Source organism: Hypomesus nipponensis, chromosome 9 (assembly GCF_054491055.1).
Source record: "Hypomesus nipponensis isolate SF chromosome 9, ASM5449105v1, whole genome shotgun sequence".
Classification (NCBI taxonomy): domain Eukaryota; kingdom Metazoa; phylum Chordata; class Actinopteri; order Osmeriformes; family Osmeridae; genus Hypomesus; species Hypomesus nipponensis.
Genome location: NC_140369.1, coordinates 8,765,001 through 8,777,500, shown reverse-complemented (window position 1 = coordinate 8,777,500; position 12,500 = coordinate 8,765,001). Strand labels below are relative to the sequence as shown.

Genomic DNA, 12,500 nt, shown 5'->3' with positions numbered 1-12,500 from the left:
CTGTGTTTGAATATAACGTTTTGAGAAGGAATGTGTCCGATTGTATGTTTGTCACATTTTGACGTGTGTGTGTGTTAGTCTGTGACACGTCAGCAGCAAGTGTGCTGCGTTGTCCTCATTCCTCCGTGTGTTTCAGGGTTTCCCCTCTTTTAGCCACTGTGTCATCTGGAAGGTTCCGACCTTCCCGGAATCTCTTGGCTTCAAATCCACATTTTGGTTCACTTTTTCTTTTCTTCCAAATTGAAAACTTGGATACCCACACGAGAGAGGAACACTATGGAACACACACACACATGGATGACCCCCCCCCCCCACACACACACACAGTCACAGAAACACAGACACACATGCATGTGCACACACACACTAATGAACACACACAGCCCACACTCTAGCCTTGGATACTCAAACGTGTTGTTGTCTGAGGATGTGTTGTTTCTGAAAGTCTGAAGTAAGAGGACAGCTCACCATGGATACTCAAACGTGTTGTTGTCTGAGGATGTGTTGTTTCTGTAAGTCTGAAGTAAGAGGACAGCTCACCATGGATTCATCATTCATGGCTTCATATCAGTGACTTCATTGTAGTGAATCACTGAATACCACCCTGTACTAGAGAGAGCAGACAGTCGCTTGAGGTCAAGTGCATCATTGTGTGTGTGTGTGTGTGTGTGTGCGTGCGCGCGGGTGTGTGTGTGAGGGAAGGGAAGGGTCACTGAGTTCTGAGGCCAAGTAGTCAAATCAAGGTTTCCTTCCTGCTGATTAAATGATGCAGGGTTATTCCAATTATTGGGAACAATCTGAATGAAGGGCTCTCCACCCCCCCCCACCCCCCACTGCCCTCCTTCATTCCTCTCACTTCTTTATCCCTCTCTCCTTAACCTCCCTGGTGGCTTCCACGTCTACATGCACCCACACCTCACACAAGCCAGCCTTTATTCGTCCTCCCTCTTCTCTCCTGTCTGTGTTTTTGCACCTGTGTGTGTGTGTGTGTGTGTGTGTGTGTTTGTGTATATATGTGTGTGTTTGTATGTATGTGCAAATGTGTGTGTGCTGGTATTTCCTCTCTTGAGCATGTTACCAACCACAAACATACCTCCGTCTCTCTTTCCATCTTTCATTCCCTTCCTCCCTGCCCCCCCTCCCCCCCCCCCCCCCCCTCCTCATCCTCCGGCTGACTGAAAGACGGCCACAACCTTTGCTCCATTTCCTGGGGCGGGGGATACACTGAGAGTCGACGAAGGGCAGAATGTACAGTCATACTTTGCTGTTCAATTCTCACTTCTCATGACCGCATCTCTACTGTACTGGGAACTAGGCTGTTGTTGGTCACCCTTGTCATCACATTTCTCTAAAGCATGCAATCCACACACACACAACACACACACACACTAGCCAAGTTAATTCCGTGCCAGCGAGCATGGCAGAGTATCCTCTGATGTCACGACTCAAAAGGCCTCTTTTTCACACCCACTGCTCTGTTGTCTCTAACTGGCCATGCATTAGCTTAGCTTGACTCAGTCAGGTGCAGGCCCCTCTCCTCTCCTACTCTCCTTCCTCTCCTCCCTCTTCTCCTAACTCTCTCTCTCCCTCCCCTCTCCCATGTCCCCCCCCCCCCCCACACCGTTTCTCCCCTCAGTGAGTCTCACACCTGATGGTGTAGTGCAGACTAGTGTTGGTGCTTAAACACCATGCCAGGACCCACTGGAGCAAGACAAGAGCTGTGGTGATGTCTTACACACACACGTGCACATACACACACACACACACACACACTGTTCTTCACGAGGTGGTGTTTTCGGAACACGAAGCCTGCTTTCCTGGAGACCCTGGAGACCCTGAGACATCGCAGTCGTCTCCAGGCGTCAAACCCCTTCACCAGGCTCTCTTCCTCCTCTCCTCCTCTGTCCTATCCCCCCTCTCTTTATCCCTCTATCTGTGGGGTCGGGAGGGAGCGGCATGTGGATGAGCTCGAGGGGGGGGGGGCTCAGGAGAGAGACACAGATGAACAGGTAGGAGAGAGAAGGGGAGAGGGGAAGAGCTCTGGGTGAGCTGGACGGAGGAGGGGAAACTCTGCCATGGGGAAAGGGGAGGGAGCGGGGGTACGGAGGGGTGGCGAGGGGGGGATGGAGGGAGGCGCGGCGAGGGGGATGGAAGGAGGCGCGGCGAGGGGGATGGAGGGAGGCGCGGCGAGGGGGATGGAGGGGAGGGGTGTAACACTGAGACGTGTCAGAAAAGGGCGCCTGGGCCTCCCTGAGGAATGTTGCCTGTCTGCCTGCTCAGTAAGAACAGAGCGAGAGGACAGGGGAGAGAGGAGGGAGGAGGGAGAAAAGGGAGGGGGAAGACCCATTTTACCCCCTGGGCAAAGACGGGGGCTAAGAGAGGGTGGAGATAGAGAGAGCAAGGGGACAGAGAGAAGGAAGAGGGGAGAATGAAAGTAGAGCCAAGTATTTCTCCAGGGATTAGGCCGGGTGGCAGACTTGTAGCAAAGCTTTTCAATCATGAATCACATGGAACAATATCGGCAGCCAAAGTATGTGTGTGTGTGTGTCTGCGTGTGTGTGTGTGTGTGTGTGTTAATCTCTCAACAACAACACGCTGTTCCCTCTTTACCTTCCATGTTTCTCTTTGAGTCCCTCTTTTAGAAATGCAGGTCAGTGCTCTTAGTGGCCATGTGCATCTCTTCTGTTGTGGCCCTCTCTCGACTCTCCTGTCTGCACTGGGGCGGAGAGTGGACCTCCCCTGGCCTACTGCTCCGGCTGGGAACAGAGGCAGACGGGGGGAGAGCCACAGGCTGCTGCCTCATGGAGGCCTACTCAACTGTGAATGGAGGAAAGGAAGAGGGGGGGGGGGGGGGCGGAAAGTGACTCCATGTGCACTATAGCTAGACAGAGACACACACACACAATCACACACGCACGATCTGAAGTTGGGAGACAGATTGTCATCCAGTCTTGTCTGCCCTGGGGAGTCGTAGGGAACATCGGGTGAAACAAAGACAGATTCACAAATTGAAAAGGAGTGCGGGCTGCCTCTCTCTGTCCCCTGTTTGTGCGTCTTTCTCTGTTTCTTTATCCTCGCTCTCTCTCAGACACACACACACACACACACACACACACACTGTAAACTAATGTGAGTTAATGAAGGGTGTAATTAAAGAGCCACAGTGATGATTGGAAATCAAGGAGAACTGATAAAGATCTTAGATATACACAAACACGATGGGCAATATGCTGTGTGCGTGCGTGTGTGTTAAATGCTGGACATCGTTTGTGAGATGAACATGGAGACAGATGTAAGCGTTGAGTGTGTGTTACCAGATGACATTAGATGATGGATAGATATCTTACAGACAACCAAGGGTTTTCTGTTAAATAGTCTAGACTCTCTAATTGGCCATACTGGGACCATATGAAGCACTTAGTGAGGGGGGATGAGAGTGTGGGACATATGTATTTTTCTAGCAGACCCATATTGTGGGTGTGGGTGAGAGAGGGAGGGGAGAAAGCTAGTGTCCTGGTTTTAATGGTGGTTCATTTGGCCAATGGTAGCGTGGTGATGTGGAGGTGTTGGAGGTGACGTCCTGTGTGACCTGGACTGTTCTCTCTGGGGTCACATCCAGGTCAGCAGGACTTGGGGATGAGGATATGGGGCATGGTGTTACAATATCAAATACTCTGAGTGGCCCGGAGTGGTTCACCAGTGTAGTGTGTGTGTGTGGGTGTGTGTGTGTGTGTGTGTGCGTGCGTGTGTGTGTTGGCGTGAGGGAGGGGGGGCGTAAGAAAGAGAACCGTAAATCTGACCAGACCCGCTTGCTAAGTGTTGTCACCTCCTAAAAGCGTTCCCCTGGTCCAAACTCTTTGTGTCTGAGGTCACTACAGTTCAGAGGTCACCAGAGGTCACCAGAGGTCGGGGTGGAAGCAACAGTGGTTGAGGTGAGAAAGGGGAAGGGTTACTGTGGTTGCCTAGCATCTTGGAACACCCACTGCTGTTACCAGGGCGATACAAAGACATCTATAGAGCACTAACTTCCTCTGGAACTCTCAAAGAGTTTCTCTATCTGTTTTTCCTGCTCTCTGTATCAATCTACAACTCCCCCCTCTGTTTCATTTCCCTCTTTGCTTTTACGTCCCCCCCCTCTCTCTCTCTCTCTCTCTCTCTCTCTCTCTCTCTCTCTCTCTCTCTCTCTCTCTCTCTCTCTCTCTCTGTCTCTCTCCCTCTTGCGCTGCACGATTCTTCACTTAGTTTCTTCTTGTAATGCATCTATAAACAAAGTGTTTACTTTATGCTGATCTGCAAACCGCTTATCAAAGTGCAGCTGAGAGTTAAAAAACACTGGTTACATCATTTAGACATCATTATTAGGAAACCATTCAAATTGTACTCATCTTGAATCAATACATAGGTTACCTTCATACACTACGCCATGCTTTAACATCCCTCCTAACGATTAACTCAGCAAACCTTTCAAATGACAAGATCTACAATTGCATGGTCAAGGCTAAGTGTCCATATCGTTTTTTTTTTAATGAGCGCCAGCGTATTTTTCAATAGAACCCAATGAGGAGATCGCAGAGTCTATTTTCCAAAGCGCTTCGACTTGTGGTAGCTGGTTGAAAATCTTGAAGGCGCTGGTGTGGCCGGTGTCGCTCCTTTTTAGCCAAAAAGCCACTTAACAGTCAGATATTTGAAAACGTCCGATAATGATTAGCTAAAAGCATACATTTACCGAGAAAATGCAAAAACAGTGTTGATGCTACGAGCTAGCAAGCAGTCAAGAGCTGATAAAAGCGTGATGAAACTCTGACCCAGACACGTCAGCGCTTCTCTGGAAGAGAAAAACGCCATATGAACAACTGGACACACGGCAAGTGTGTCAAAGCTGCTTTTTAATAGAGCATAACAACAACCACAAAGACTGTCAGAATCACGTCATCTGAATGTGTGCATTGAAGACATATTGATACCCACATACCCCCTCCCCTCTCTCTCTCTCTGTCTATGCAGATGCAGCACATACTGTAATGTATGTAATGGTTTTCACATGTCTCTCTCTCTCTCTATCTCGCTTTCTCTCTCTGATATTCCATACTTGTCTTTTAATGATTTTTTCACACATTGAGGCCTAATTCTGGAATGCTGGGATGTCATATTTATGGGGGTTCATAAAGAAAATTTACTGCATTTTCCAGCAAGGCTTTCGACTGGATGATCCGGCGAGAGAAGACATTCTGATCTCTCTCTTTCTCCCTCACGCTCTCTCTCTTTATCTCTCTTTCTACCTCACGCTCTCTCTCTTTATCTCTTTCTCCCTCACGCTCTCTCTCTTTATCTCTCTTTCTCCCTCACGCTATATCTCTCTCTGTCTCCCTCCTTCCTTTATCTTTTCTGTAGCTCTCTTTCTCTGTCTTACACCCCTCTTCATCACAGCATTTGATGCATCCTATCATTGATCATTATCCATCAGGGCTTGGTCAGTAGCTCTATATAAACTGTAGACACTGTGCTATTTGATTATGTGAAACAAAAGCAGTGATAGGAGCAGGTAGAGAGCAGACAAGTAGCCATGGTCCATGAGGCCCCTGACCACCATCACAGGGTCCCACATGGTTGACTGAACTATACACAGAGAGGCTCCCATCCCAACAGAAAGGATGGAAGCACCCAGGCCTGACAAAGTGTGTGTGTATATGGGTGTGTGTGTGTGTGTGTGTGACTCCTTTCTCTGTTGTGGAGACTGATGTGTACACACACCCTTGGGGCACCAAAAAGGTTGGGTTGCCATGGCAGTGTTTGGAAGCACTTCAACCAGGCAGGCCTGTCTACACTATCAGGTAAATAAGAAAACACACACACACAAGCTGTTGACTGAGCGTTTTCTCTCCTGACCCTGAGTGAGGAACGCTTGATTGTTGACACTCACACTTGGGTTTAGAGGTCATCACCATGGCAATGGAAAGGCCATGAGGTCAGCAGGCAGATCTTAGTGGCTATCATTGTTCTCTCTGGTCCAGTAAACTGGTGTGTGTGTCTCTGTGTGTGTGTGTGTGTGTGTGTGTGGGGGGGGGGGACTGGTTGTTGTTAACACTAATTTCCAATTTTCCAAGTTTTAGTCATAATCATAACCCAATTTTTTTCATGATGTGTGTTTATGTGTCTATGTGCCAAATGCTTTAAGAGGGTTGTTGATTATAAAACCATCCTCACCACCCCATGCACCTTAACTACCAACACAGTCCCTTCCACTGTAACCCTCTCACCCTGAGTGGGGGGTCCCCTCCCCCGGGACAGGTGGCTCTCCCCAGCCTGCCGCTCCATTCCAGGTTCGCTGGAAGAAAGGGACACCCATAGAAGGAGAGAAAAGGACAGATTGGAGAGAGAGAAGACAGACAAAAAAGTGCAATGTCCGCTGCGTCACTCTCCAAGTAGTTGCCCTGGAAACTGTGGCGGGTGCTGGGGTACACATAATAGCACGTACGCACACACACGCACGCACACACACACGCATGCACACATACACACAAACAATGGTTACGGAGGCCTTAAGTGTTGCTAATTAGCTAGTGTGAGCAGGCTCTTTGTGTGAGCCATCTTAAAGAGAGATTAGAGTCAACAGGGAGGAGGAGAGGAATGCAGCTTCTCTCCCTCTCCTCTGTCCTCCCCAGACCTGGGATGGTGGGATGAGTTTCATCTTCTCCTCCATGAGCCAGTTACGTGAATGCTTTTGAATAAGTCTTTTCTTTTAGAAGGCTGGATAGGGATTTGTGTTAAAGATTGCTCTTTACTTTACCAGGATATCTCCATGACTCTTATAAGGTGTTGAAGATGAACAAAGATTTGTGTGGTGTGTGGTGTGTGTGTGTGTGTGTGTGTGCGTGTGTCCTTCTCAGGGAGACGTGGCTTTATGGCAGTGGCTGTGAAATTTCTGTTTCCTCCAATAGTATTTATTCCTTTCCCTAGTCACACAATCCAGCCCTCCACCCATGACGCACTTACACACACACACACACACTCCAACTCCAGGTTTGGAACATGCTCCACCACAGCTTTAAGTTTGGCAACTCTCAGGGAAGTCTAGGTGTTGTTTCATTTGAATACTTGTTTAGTTTTGTCTGAACTGTACTGGACTGGACTGCTCTGTTGCTCCGCATCTCTTTCTCCCCTTGTTAGGGTCTGTACCAGGTGTAAAAGCCCTTCTGAACCAGAGACATGAAAGACTTTGATGTTTCTTGAAGTGGGCCGGCAGACTAATACTTTTACAGGCCACTGGCTAGGAAAGTCTTTCTCTGTTTAACCAATAGACTGCATATGTGCCCTGAACTATGTGTTTGACCGTGTATTTTGTCTATATGTGTGTATGTGTGTGTTCCCTCAGTCTCCAGAGTTAAGTCTTGGCAGCATCTTGAATGCGTTATTAGTTTGATTTTTTTGGTTATTAATAATAACAGTGAAATGGGTTCCATATGTGAGGCCTGGTTGCCAGGCTAGTGCTATCCTCATCAGGGGCCGGCCCTGCTGTCTGTCCCCGCTCAGGATCACCCCTGGTGGGACAGAGGAGACTGAGAGGCCCCCCAGCCCTGGAGGTCACCCAACTAAGACCTGAGACCATAGTCATTGCCCTTGTCCCCTGGAGCAGATGACAAGACCAGTTAACTGTCTTTACTTATGTGAGAAACAAGCTCAGTATGTGTATACTGTCTGTGTGTGTGTGTGTGTGTGTGTGTGTGTGTGTGTGTGTGTGTGTGTGTGTGTGTGTGTGTGTGTGTGTGTGAGAGTGTGTGTGTGCTTTCCTCTGTGGGGTGGGTCTGTCTGGAGTGAAACCTTCCTATCCTGCCAAACGAGCTGTGTTGAGCAAACCACAGGGAAACTGCTGTGTGTGTATGAGTGTGGGTGTGTGTGTGTAGCACATGTGTTGGTGTGTGTGTGTGTGTTTTTTCTGTGTAGGGAACTGCTTCAGTGCTATTTGCCAGCAATTAGCCGGCTGTGCTGAGTTTAGGCCCACAGTTCTGACTGTGTATGCCAAAGAGTGTTCAGCATCCTATTCTTTCTTTGTGAAATAGTCCTATACATGACAGGTATACCCCACGTGTCATGTGACACGTGTCATGTGACTGTTCACTTAACCAGTCTTCATGACTGGATATGAAGGCCTGTGATACAACTGAAACATTAGCAGTGAAGAAGCTGAATCTTAGGTGGAGAGGTTTCCTCGTTGAAACCAAACAGCTTTTCTGCCGAGGTGTAGTGAAACATCTGGAAAGCGGCAGGGTCTAGTGTTTAGAACAGGTCCCTTTTGTGAAAAATAGGATGTGAAAAAATATTAAAACGGCCAGGGTTTTCAAACATTACAACATATTTTGAAGTTCTTTTGGAGTTGTGAGCTTTTTATTGCATTGGCTCTTGAACGCAGCCTTTCCTCTCTTTAATGGTCAGTCTGGGCCCAGAACGGCCGGCTGCAGCCATTTAAAACCTCAGCTCTCGAATGCAGCTTTATATTGCGGAAACATTACATTAAATAGCTGAATGGGATGGCGGCTGGCTGGTGTTTTTGAAGGTGGCTCGGATAATTCCAGCTCAAGATCACTCACTGCAGTTTGAGGTATTGGGTTTACTTTAGTGCATTTATATAGGTATAGTTTTAGTTCTTAGGTCTGCGATGCCATGAGCGAAAACAAATGTGAGCTGGAGAGAACTAGAGAGTGGATGAGGAGGCAGGAAGCACCAAATGAATACCAGAGAGAGGGAGAGAGGGAGAAAGGGGTGGAGAAAAGCAGAAGTGAAGTCTGGTCTCTGTGTGGGTTATTTGTAACCTTCCGTGAAATTGTCCTGCTTAGCAGGCTTTGAGCCAGGCTACCTCTCTCCCCTACACCCCAAGAATTTTGCTCTAACCTTACATCCTTACAGCACACCACACATGCCCATTCACTCTACTGCCCAGCACAGGCCCTACTTATCAGTTGGGATAGACAGACAGACAGACAGACAGACAGATGTGAAGACAGACACATATATGAAGGCCGACAGATGGTATGGCACAGACAGACAGATGTTAGGACAGACAGGCAGACAGATGTTAGGACAGACTAGGCTCATACGGTCAGCAGCTGCCGTTGCAGTGTTTCCAGCTTTATAACGGCTGATCTATTTTCTACTTCAGACTGTCTAGGCTATATCTACTGTGGTGTCTATTGTCTGAGCATCCAGCTTTATCAACAACAGACAGACAGACAGACAGACAGACAGACAGACAGAGAGAGAGAGAGAGAGAGAGAGAGAGAGAGAGAGAGGATGGAAGAGGGAGAAAGATGCAAAGGGAGAGGTGGAGAAAGAGAGATGAGAGATGAGAGGTGGAGAAAGAGAGATGAGAGATGAGAGGTGGAGAAAGAGAGATGAGAGATGAGAGGTGGAGAAAGAGAGAAGCAGGGAGGGTGGAGAGACAGAGAAGCAGAGAAGGTGGAGAGAGAGAGACAGAGACAGACAGAGAAAAGAAAGAGAGAGACAGGGGAGGTGAAGAGAAGGAACAGGGAGCTGTGAAGGTTTTTGTGGTGAGTGACAGTGATGCATGTGATACAGCAGAAGCCACCGCAGCTGAAACCAAGCCTTCACTTACATGTGCCCTAAAGTCATGGAGCAATCCCACTAACTGTCACCTCCTCTGTGCACGCACGCGGACGGGCGTGTTTGTGTGTGTGTGTGTATGCATAGCTGCGAACGAGTCTACTGTATATAACAGGTGTGATGTTATTGCTATCTTCTCCCGATGACTGATACCCTGGTAGCTGTCTAGTGTTGAATTTCATCTTCCCTTTTTCTTCCTTTTTTTCTGGAGAACTGGAGAGAGGGACAGGAGATGTGGGGCTCTCCCCTCTCCTTGTGGAAGCTTCCACAGAGCTTTATTTGGCTTTCAGCTCCATCGCTACTACTCCCGGACACAGGGGTGTGGAGAGAGAGAGAGAGAGAGAGAGAGAGAGAGAGAGAGAGAGAGAGAGAGAGAAAAAAACAGAGAGAGGAGATGAGGGAGGAGAGGAGAATTTCTGAGTTGTTATTTTCTCTCCTCCACTGATCCAAAGTCAGTGAGCGTGCAGGACTGTAGAGAGGCAGCAGGCTGTGACCAGGTCTCTTTTCACTCCTCTCCATCCCCCTCGCACTCATTCTACATCCCTTCTTTATTCTCTCCCCTCTCTTGGGGAGGGGGAAAGGAGATGGATGGGGTGTGTAAGTGTGTGTGTGTGTGTGTGTGTGGGGGGGGGGGGTGAGGGTGTTACAGGAGTTGGGAGACAGACTGAGAAGTGTGTAAGTTATCTGCTAGTCAGGCAGACTGGGGATGGGGAGGAGGGGATGGGGGGGTAGGTGGCAGGAGAGACACTGGAGAGACTATCAGCCTAACTGTCTAACGGACCAACAGCACCTAGTGAAACCCTTGTGAGCTCAGTCAGACAGAGAGAGAGAGGAAGCCAGCAGTATGAAGTCCCAGCTGGATCTCTGGCTAAGTTCAAGACTCTCCTGATTGAAAGATCATGTAGGAACAATAGGAGCATCCCAGTTGGGGTGACTTCCTCTCTCTGAAGCTCAATCCCCCCACTTTCTCAAACTCGATTTCCCCGTCTTCTCTCCCTCGAAATCTCTCTTTTTCGACTTTTCTCCCTGTCTCTATCTCTCTCTCTCTCTCTCTCTCTCTCTCTCTCTCTCTCTCTCTCTCTCTCTCTCTCTGTTGCTCTCTCTCTCTCTCTGTTGCTCTCTCTCTCTCTCTCTCTCTCTCTCTCTCTCTATCTCTTTCTCTCTCTCTCTCTCTCTCTCGCTCTCTCTCTGTTGCTCTCTCTCTGGCTCTGTTGCTCTCTCTGTCTCTGTCTCTGTCTCTGTCTCTGTTTCTGTCTATGTCTCTGTCTCTGTCTCTGTCTCTGTCTCTGTCTATGTCTCTGTCTCTGTCTCTGTCTCTGTCTCTCTCTCTCTCTCTCTCTCTCTCTCTCTCTCTCTCTCTCTCTCTATCTCTTTCTCTCTCTCTCTCTCTCTCTCTCTCTCTCTCTCTCTCTCTCTCTCTCTCTGCTCTCTCTCTGTTGCTCTCTCTCTGGCTCTGTTGCTCTCTCTGTCTCTGTCTCTGTCTCTGTCTCTGTCTCTGTCTCTGTCTCTGTCTATGTCTCTGTCTCTGTCTCTGTCTCTGTCTCTGTCTCTGTCTCTCTCTCTTTCTCTCTCTCTCTTTCTCTCTCTCTCTCTCTCTCTCTCTCTCTCTGTCTCTGTTGCTCTTGTCTCTGTCTCTCTGTGTCTCTCTCTCTCTCTCTCTCTCAGTCTGAGACCTGATAAATCTGATACCACCTGCCCCTGCCCCCTCCTTCCTGAGCACGGCCCACTGTCTGCCTGAGGGCTGTTTATCTACGGGGCAGAGTAGGGGGGTTGTTTCGTTTCGCCCGTCAACAATGGACCTCAGTCAGCACTGACGGATTACTTCTACATATGGTACCCACCTGTCTCTCTCGCTCTCTCTCCCCCGCCTCCCCCTCTTTTTTTCTCCCTCTAACTCTACCCCTCTCTTCCCCTCTCTTTCTTCCTCTCCATCCCTCCCCTCACTCTCTTTTTCTTCCCACCCTTCTTTCTCTCTCTCTCTCTCTCTCTCTCTCTCTCTCTCTCTCTCTCTCTCTCTCTCTCTCTCTCTGTTTAGATTGCTCTGTTGCTTCTGCGTTCTTTCTCTGGGTCTCTCGCCCAAACACGGCTGGGTTTGAGACCAGATTCATCACACAGCAGACCTGTTTGCTTTAGCAACCCAAGCCAAGCTTATATATATACACACACGCAGACACACATACACACAAACCCACCTTTGGCGAGGTCTGCCCGAGCCTCTCTGTTTGTTGTTGTATTTGTTCTTATCTGAGATGTCAACTGCAGCCTCCAGCAATGGGTGGAATGGAATCCACTTTCTTCTAAGTGCCCACCACCCTGTTAACAAACAGGCATAGACACACATACACCCAGAAACACATTCTGTAACACATCAAGACCATTATGAACATCCACCAAAATGAATTTTCCCTCCTTTTCTCCTAATGGGCCTTCCAGCCAGCCCACTCTCCTCCCCTCCCCCCCCCCCCTCCCCCCCCCCCTCCTCCTTCCTTCTCTTGGCCTGCTCAACCAAAAGAAATATAGTTGTCAGCCATTTTTCTGAAGCCTGTTTGAATGTGTGTCCACGTGCGTGTGTGTGTGCGTGTACGTGTGTGTGTGACCCTGCTGAATTAAAAAATGCACTGTTATTAAAGGCTGTGTCAGGGGCGATGATTTACAGAGGGGGTGATGACAAGTCAGACGAACTCACACACTGAACGCACTCCCACACACACACACTTGCGTGTGCGTGGATATGCGCACACACACACACACACTCTCTAACTCTGCACTCAGGCCTCCAAGCTGAGTAGTGACCTCCTCACCCCTCCTTCCCCTCTCCCCCCTTCTTCCCTCGCTCTAATAAAACCTGTCTGACACCACCGTGGTGTGTGTGCATCTGTGTGTGT

General features: G+C 48.8%; 1 protein-coding gene across 2 annotated transcripts in view; it reads left to right on the top strand.

The window, feature by feature from the left end:
• foxp4 (forkhead box P4) overlaps positions 1–12,500 on the top strand; it is a 91,724-nt gene that overhangs the window by 34,414 nt on the left and 44,810 nt on the right. The gene's annotated exons all lie outside the window — the stretch shown is intronic.